The sequence below is a fragment of the Meriones unguiculatus genome, chromosome 14, assembly GCF_030254825.1.
Source record: "Meriones unguiculatus strain TT.TT164.6M chromosome 14, Bangor_MerUng_6.1, whole genome shotgun sequence".
Lineage (NCBI taxonomy): Eukaryota > Metazoa > Chordata > Mammalia > Rodentia > Muridae > Meriones > Meriones unguiculatus.
Window position 1 is genome coordinate 83,213,951 of NC_083361.1, and position 8,881 is coordinate 83,222,831.

The window sequence follows — 8,881 nt, forward strand, 5'->3', positions numbered from 1 at the left end:
GTGTGAAATATTTTTGTGAACTGGAGGAATGGTCACTCTATCTCAGGACTATTCCTAGTTAAAACTGACTTTCCAGTTGAAAATCATATGATTTGTTTGTTTCCCTATCATCTGAGACCCTTCAGAGACGGCCCCTTCTACGGGGTCTCCACCTTGGACGGCCTTTGGAGTCACGTGGGAAGCTTCAAGAGTCCGGTACCTGTGGTCCCGGTCCCAGAGGCTCTGGTTTAGGGGGTGTGGGGAGTGAGAGGATAATCAGCTTTTTCTTTTGTTGTTTGGCTTTTCAGGGCTGGGAGCTGAAGCTGTGGCCTTCTGTGTAGCAGGCACCTGCTCTCCCACTGACCTATAGTCCCTCCCTCCATTTGAGTTTTCTAAACTCCCTGGAACAGTGGTTCTCCACCTTCCCAAGGCTGCGGCTCTGTAATACACTTCTTCATGCTGTGGTGAACCCCTCCCCAACCATAAAATTATTTTGTTGCCACTTTATAACTATAATTTTGCTAGAGTTGTGAATTAAAATGTAAATATCGGATATGTAGGATACCTGGTATGCAGACACGTGTTGGGGTTGGGACCCACAGGTTGAGAACTGCTGCCCTAGATAGATCTCCTATGCATGCAGGATAGATGAAAATTCCTCCAGAGTCCATACTGACATGCTCACTGGACACTCAAGAGGCTCACGGGGGTGGACACAACAGTAAGAACACAAACAAAAGTTGGCTGACTCGGAGCTTGGGCTCGCTTCGCAGACAGCAGCCCCTGGCTCACTGCTGTGCCTCCACGCCAGGTCCATCCTTTGTCTAACTCACAGCAGTACAAGCTGCAGCTGCAGTGCTTACCACGTGCCAAACCCTGAGCGAACCGCAGAGCACGTTACTTCCAGCCTGTACAATAGAATTCACGGGAGGTGTGAGGCCCTAGGAAAGCAGAAGGAGGACGAAGAGGAAGCAAGAGGCAGAAGCCGCTGTGCAGCCGAGTGCACCCCAGAGGCCAGTACCGTGTGGGTGCAGCTTGGACTCTGGAAGCCCAGGCTCTCTGGCTGCGTTCACTGCCATCCACCTTCCCACTTTACAGGCCATCAAGAACCAGCCTTAGGGACTGGAGAGGTGGCTCAGCAGCTAAGAGCACTGCCTGCTGTCCCGGAGGACGAGGGTTCAATTCCTAGCCCCCATGAGGCAGCTCACAGCTGTGTATAACTCCTGATGCAGGGGATCTGACACCCTCACACAGACATACATGCAACCAAACACATATACATAAAGATAAAAAAGAGCCAGCTTTAGGGGTGAGTCAACTCAGGGCTAAGGAGGGGCCAGCATTACTGGGCCTTGGGTTCAATTCTAACCCATGCACACACACACACACACACACACACACACACACAATGGAGCTGGAGAGACAGCTCAACAGTTAAGATGCTGGCTGCTCTTACAGAAGATCAGGATTTGGTTCCCGGTAGCTCACAATCACGTGTAACTCCAATTTCCAGAGATCAGATGCCCTTTGCTGGCCTCTGTATATACCAGGCACATATCTGGTTCGCAAGACATACATGCAGGCAAAACACGCATACACATAAAAACATAATAAAACAATAGTTTTAGAAGTTAAAACAAAGCCAGGTGCAGTGGCGCACACCTGCGACCCCAGCACTTGGGAGGCAGAAGCAGGCAGATCGCTTCGAGTCTGAGGCCAACCTGGTTTACAAAGCAAGTCCAGGACAGCCAAGGATACACAGAGAAGCCCTCTCTCGAAAAAACCAAAACCAAACCAACCAACCAACCAAACGAAAAGGTTAAAACAAAAGAAATACACAACCCCTCCCGCCACAGTCTCGGGCCTTCTAGGATCCTGACTCCAGTTCCACAGCTTCTTTTACCCACGCTAGGCAGGTTCTAACTCACAGGGCCGTGAGTTAGAATCTGTACCCGACTTCATTTCTTTGTCCTGTACCCGACTTCATCTCTTCTTCATGGCTCAAAAGGAGCTTCTCCTGCTGCATTTCTTCCTAGCAGTTGGGGCCGTGGAAGAGTGATGGAATTGTAATAAGGCACTAATATTTAGTGTTTTGTAAGGCTCCAGGCTTGGGGTTGCCTGAGGAGGGGAACCTGGCAGCCCAGGTTTAAAAGTGAGCTGAGTTTTCTGGGCTTGCTTTCACGGGAATGGGCCGTCGTCCGGGACTGAGCCGCTAGGTGGCAGTCGATACCCTAGTTCCGAGTGACTGTGCCTCACAGCAGTAGGAATTTTCCTCCGCGCACCACACAAAGGCAGGCTTTCCCCTGCAGCTTCGCCTCTGGAACCTTGTGTTCAGCGGGAGGCGGGTGGTCCGGATCCCCCCGTGTTCCGCAACCTCTTCTGTTCGCACGGTTTTACCGAACACTGCCTTTGCTTTTATGCGGCACCTTGTAGCCTCCGAAACTCAGTGCCCCCGGGGCTAGGGAGGGCTGTCCCAGCTTCGGGGCGCAGGGAGCTGGGCTGCTCTGCGCTCATCCGCCCACTGGCTTCTTCCAGATCTAAGCATTGTGCATCCTTGGGGATCAAGACGGGGAGGAAGCCAGCCACTCTGCACCTCTGCCAAGCTGTCTCAGATCTAAAGGTGCTGGGGCGGGGGGGACCGTTTTCAACGGAGCCCAGAGTCCTGGAGACTGGGTACGTGTAGCCGGGAGAGACTCGTTTCCAAGGCCGTAAGTGGAACACTTTGCTCAGCAGCATCTACTTTCTCTAATTAAAAATAATAGTAAAAGGAGTTAAAAGCAGTGGCATACGCCTTTAATCCCAGCACTTGGGAGGTAGAGTCAGGATGAGTTCTGTGAGTTCGAGGCCAGCCTGATCTATATAATGGGCGTTTCAGGCCAGCCAGAGTTACACAGTGAGATCCTCTTTCTAACAACAAACGGATGATCGAACAAACTGGGGCTGGAGAGATGGCTCAGAGGGGAGCCTGGGTTCCCAACTTCTGGGTTCACAACCACCTGTAACTCCAATTTCAGAGGCTCTCATCCCATTTTCTGACCTCTTCTGGCACCAGGCACTCGGGGGGCGGGGGTGTGTGCACAGACACACACACTCGTAGACCGAGCACTCATGCACATAAAATAAATGAAATAAGTCTTACAGGACTTGGGAGAGTGTGGTGTTTTCTCCAGTGGCATTGCCATGGTTGGGTTGCTCATGGGCCGCAATCCTCCCCCACACTCACGCAGGCACCCTGACTAAACTCCCTGCTCCACAAAACCCGCGGGGAAATGTACGCTTGTCAAAGAATAAAAGTATCAATTTTAAAGAGCTTTAAAAACTCTAAATAAGCGAATAGAGAGGGTTACCGCCGCACTTCCTGCTCCTAACGCTCTTCTTTTAAAAAACTTGTGTGGCGGAGACCCGGTGTCTCTTCCTCTAGGGAGCCGGAGAGGACGATGGGTCACGCACGCAAACATACACGCCGTGAGGTGGTCAAAATCCTGGTGCTGAATTCACTCTCAGGTCTGTCCACTCTCCCATGGCAATCATAGCCATACAAAGGAACCAGCATTTGCAGAACAGTCTGCCCGTTAGACAGGGGGCATCTGCCTGCTCTAAATGCCTGATGCGATCTACATCTTCTAACATCTGCGAGACAGCCCAAGGCTGTCTCCATTTTACCCAGGAGGAAGTTGGGCATTAGAGCTTAGATAACTTGACCAAGGCCTCACCACTAGTAAGTGGTTAAAGCTGGGGGGAGGGGGAGCGGACAGAGCTCCAGGAGACAACGGAAGCCATGGTTCCCCCCATCACATGCCACACAAATTTACCTTAAAATTTCCTTTCAGGTATTCTGAGCCAAATCCCTCCTTTATTTTCTTTTGCTTTTTATCAGAGCAGAGTCTCACGTAGTTCAGGATGACTTTGAACTCACAATCCCCCTGCCCTCAGCTCCAAGTGCTAGGATTCCAGGTGTGTGCGACCATGCCTGGTTTCATGCTGTGCTTGGATTGAGCCCAGCCAGGCCTTCCAGCGTGTGGGGAAGCATTGTCAGACGAGCTTCATCCCAGCCCTGGTTTGTTGTTGTTTGTATTTTACAGAGTGATCTGCTTCTTATTGCATGCAGAAGTCAGACTTCCTCCTGATAGTGCTCCATTATAACCGCGGGAACAAGAAAGAGCCCGGGAAAGCTGGCTGCAGATTTGCATGTTCGTTAGTATTTCTTTTTTCCTTTCTGGAATTAGTTCTCTGATGATACTTATTTACACTGATCGATTGCTGTGATTAGAATATCAGAGAACATTTTCAGGAAAACAAAATTTCCTTGTCTCATAGGCTGCATAATTCTGTTCTAATTCATTTCACATGTATTTACATTCCAACTGTAAACCATTAACATGAGATATCATATTTTCTGCTTTGTAGACCAGGCTGACCTCAAACTCACAGCGATCCACCTGCCTCTGCCTCCCTGAGTGCTGGGATTACAGGTGTGTGCCAGCTTGCCCGGTTTTGCTGCTGCTTTTTATTTTGTTTTGAGACATTCTCACTACATCATGAAGTCTGTTCTGGAGCTCCCTGTGTAGAGCAGAGTAGCCACAAACTCACAGAGGTCCACGGTCCTCAAACCCAGAGGTCCACGGTCCTCAGCGTCACAGAGGCCGTTCCCCGCCTCTCCAGTGCTGGGTTAAAGGCACGAGGCACCTCACCCAACACATTTTAATGCTGTTAAATTGTATTTGTTTTCTTTTATGTGCATGAGTGTTTTGTCTACACATACATGTGTACAACACGTGTGCCCGTCTGTAGAGGGCAGAAGAGGGCACCCCTAAAACTGAAGTTCATGGGTGGTTGTGAGCTACTGTATGGGTGCTGGAAACTGAACCCGGGTCCTCCACAAGAGAAACACATGCTCTTAACTGTGAGCCATCTCCTGTCTCCATTTTTATTTATTTTGCTCCATATTATTTAAGAACATGTGTGTACATCGTATGTCTTGTATGTCTTTATCCATTGTCTCTAATGGCACTTAGGTTGTTTTATGTCTCGCTCTTGCAAGCAATGCTACAGTGAACACAGGACTTTTAATGTCTCTAACAAGACTGTGACTTCAGGGCCTTTGGATGTGTATGCAGAAGTGGGATTACTGAATAATACAGCGGTTCTATTTTCAGCCTTTTGAGGAACCTGCCTACTGTGTTCCATAACGGGAAACATTTTGCATTTCTGCCATTAGGATTCAAAAGTTTCTCTTTTGTCCATATTTTTTTCTTTCCTTTGATGATAGCATCCTAAAAGGCTCAGGCAATATCTCAGTGGTTCTGATTTGCACTTCACAGGAATTCAGTGATGGTAACCATTTTTTTTTTCACATGCTTGTTGACCGGTTTGTATATTTTCTTGGGAGAAATGTCTGTAAGGTCCTTTGTTAATTTTTAAAAACAGGTCATTAGTTCTCAAACTTATTACTTTATAGAAAGTACTTACAAATTTTGGAGGTTAACACCTTATCACAAATATGACATGAAAAGGCCTTCTCCTCCCTCATGGGCTGTCTCCTACTCTGTCGATCCTTTCCTTTGCTGCCTCTTAGTTTGCTGTGGTTACACTTGTTTCTTTTATCGGTGTTTTGAGCTCCTACCTACAAGACCACAGCCAGACTAGTGCTGCCCTCTCTATTTCTCTAGGAGGTTCACGCTGCTGGGATTTGCATGGAAGTCTATAATTCTTTTGAGGGCTTCGGTGGTGGTTGTTATTTTTGGTTTTTTTGATGCTGGGGTTTGAGCCTGGGCCCTAGGTATGATAAACGCGTGCTCTGCCTATGAGCTTGGGCTCTTTGTAGGGTTGTGGTTCCTGTTGGATGTAGAACTTTCTCCTTTTGTTGTTGTTGTTGTTGTTTTGTTTTGTTTTTGAGACAGGGTTTCTCTGTGTAATCCTGGCTGTCCTGGAACTCACTCTGTAAACCAGGCTGGCCTCAAACTCAGAGATCTGATTGCCTCTGCCTCCTGAGTGCTGGGACTGAAGGCTTGTACCCATGCCTATATCTTGAAATACTTTCCCTGTGTTGATCATTAACACTATACTAGTTTCAAGTTGCACATTAAGGACTTTGATCCATTTCGGAACTGGTTTTTTGGTAGGGCAAGAGATACAGACCTAGTTGCATTTCACATGTGAAAATCCAGTTTTCCTGGCACCATGTGGTGGCAAGACCATATTTTCCCAATGTTTTTGCTGCCTTTTGCCAAACTGAAGTAGTTGTAGATATACATGGTTTGCCGATGAGCCCTCCGCTGTGTCTCACTGGCTTGTGCGTCTGTCTAGCGCCATGCAATCATTGTTACTATGGCTCTGTGGTATAAGATAGGACAGAGTGCCTGATTCCTCTAGCTTTGCTTTCTGCTTAGGCTTGACTTGGCTGCTTGTGGTCTTTTGTGCTTCCGTGTAAATTTTAGGATGGCTTTTTCTAGTTCTGCGGATACTGTTGGGTGAGATTTTGGTGTGGATTGTGCTGTAGATTGCTTTTGGCAGTACAGACATTTTCAAAAATATTAATTCTGCCAATCCATGAACATGGTAAGCCTTCCCATCTACTAGTCTCTCCAGATTCTTTCTTTGGTGCTTTAAAGCTCTCCTTGTCTTGGTTAGTTTCATTAGTGGGTGTTTTGTTTCTTAATATACTTTTTAGAATTGTTTATTTTATTATTTTATGTGTATGAATGTTTTGCCTGCATGTACGCCTATGAACCACATGCATACCTGGTGCTCTTGTAGGTCAGAAGGAGGCATTGGATCACCCTGGGACTGGAGTTACAGATGGTTACGAGCCACTGTGTGGGTGCTGGGAACCCAACCCAGGTTCTCTGGAAGTATTTTTAACTACTGAACTCATGCTATAGCCCTGGTTTTTGTTTGCTTGTTTTGGTTTGTTTGTTTGTTTATATGCTGTTTTTTTGTGTGTGAATGGGAGTTTCTTCCTGATTTACTTCTCCACTAGTTTATTATTGTATAAGAAAGCTAATGGTCTCTCCATCTGTCGACCTTTGTAATCTGCTGTTGTTAAACGTGCTTTCTAGGGCTGGAGAGATGGCTCAGAGGTTGAGAGCACTGGCTGCTCTTCCAAGGGTCCTGAGTTCAGTTCCCAGCGACCACATGGTGGCTCACGACCATCTATAGTGAGATCTGGTGCCCTCTTCTAGCCTTCAGGGCCACATGAAGGCAGGACACTGTATACATAATAAATAAATCTTAAAACAAAAACAACAACAACAAAAAACGTGCTTTCTAGTTATGAGCATTTTCTGGTGGAGTCCTTAGGTTCTTTGTTTTAGTTTGGCTTGGTTTTAGGGACAGAGTCTCACTGGCCTGTGCAGCTCAGGACAGCTCCTGCTCTCCCTGCTTCTGCTTCCTAAGTGCTGGAATCACAGCTGTGCCCCAGCACGTCAGCTAGAGTCTTACTTACAAGATCATGTGTCTGCAAAGGAGGTGGGTTGGCTTCTTCCTGTCTATTTGTATTTTTCTTATTTTTGTCTCTTGCCTTTTCACTGTAAGATTTCAAACCCTATCTTGAATAAGAACGGAAAGAATGGATACCATTTTTTCATTCAACCCTCATTGTGTGGCAGCTTGGAAAACTTAAGGAGACCCTTTCTCAAAATAAAAAGTAAATAAATGAATAAATAAATAAATAATAAGAAGCACAGACTGATGGTGCATGCCTTTAATCCCAGCACTCCAGGAGGCAGGCAGATCTCTGTGAGCTCCAGGCCAGCCTGGTCTACAGAGCGAGTTCTAGGCCATCCAGAGCTACATAATGATACCTTGTCTTTAAAAACACAGTAAAATGAGATCTGGAGAAGTAGATCACTGGTAGGTACTTGGCTGGCATGCACAAGGGCCTATATTCAAGCCCCAGTATTAGAAAAAGAAGAAGAAGGAGAAGGAGAAAGAGAAGAAGAAGAAGAGGAAGAAGACACCTCAACCTGAAGGTTTCAGATGTGGCCTGGAAGGAAACCTTTCTGCTTGTCTGCCTGCTTCTCCTGAGGCACTATAGAAAGTAGAATTCCCCTTCCCCAAGGTTGGTCACAGACTGCTAGTCTTTCTTTTGTAATCTCAACAGGCTGAGGCAGAAGGAGCCAGAGTCCACAGCAAGCCCAAACTACAAAACTAGACCCTGTCTTACAAAGCTGAAGGCTGGTGTCCAGCTCAGCAGTGGAGCAACTGTCTAGTACGAGCAAGGTATTTGGGTTTCAGACACTGCAGAGAGAGAAAAAAACAAAGCAAACACAAACCCACCAGCACACTTCTTTTCCCTAACGCTAAGTATAAAAACTAAGAGTAATGTTCTAAATTCCCCTCACCTTTCTGTGTGAGGGTTGCCATAAGGAAATCCTTTGACAAACCTTGTTTGATATAGGTGAAAAGACTTCTGTTACGGAAAGAGTCCCTGATCAATACCCCGAAGGACAGAAAGCTACTGCTACTAAGAGGCCAGAGGAATCTAGACAGGCCTTGTAGGGGATCCCCTGTGTTTTACTACTACGTCATTTCCTGTAATGCAGACACATCTGTCAGCTGCTTATGCTCCATCTCGCTTAGTGGACAATTCAGCCTGGGTCCGTGGTCTTCATCCTGAAGGCTCCTGAGTCATGTGAAGCTATGATCAAATGAATGTGTGCTTGTCTCTTGTTAAGCCGAGTTTGGGATGAAGTGTTAGCGGTGACCCTTTATGACGGGCAGGATCCTGGTCATCCTCTTCACTGCCCCCACGGTGGAAATGTAATTGGTGAGGAGAAAACATCAGCTTGACCACCTGGCATGAGTGCTTTGATACTGAAGAATAATTTGTAATCCCTGCCAGGTAATACAAAGCAAAGGAGTGTTGAAGGGCCTGAACCAAAGAAAACGGGGGCTGGAAACG

The 8,881-nt window shown here is 46.9% G+C and overlaps 1 long non-coding RNA gene across 1 annotated transcript; it reads left to right on the top strand.

The window, feature by feature from the left end:
• The first annotated feature begins 2,338 nt into the window (after positions 1 to 2,338).
• On the top strand, positions 2,339 to 8,193 carry LOC132647054 (uncharacterized). Its single transcript, XR_009585338.1, has 3 exons — positions 2,339 to 2,687; positions 4,062 to 4,169; positions 8,081 to 8,193. It is a non-coding gene; the product is annotated as an uncharacterized LOC132647054 (long non-coding RNA).
• Positions 8,194 to 8,881: the final 688 nt, after the last annotated feature.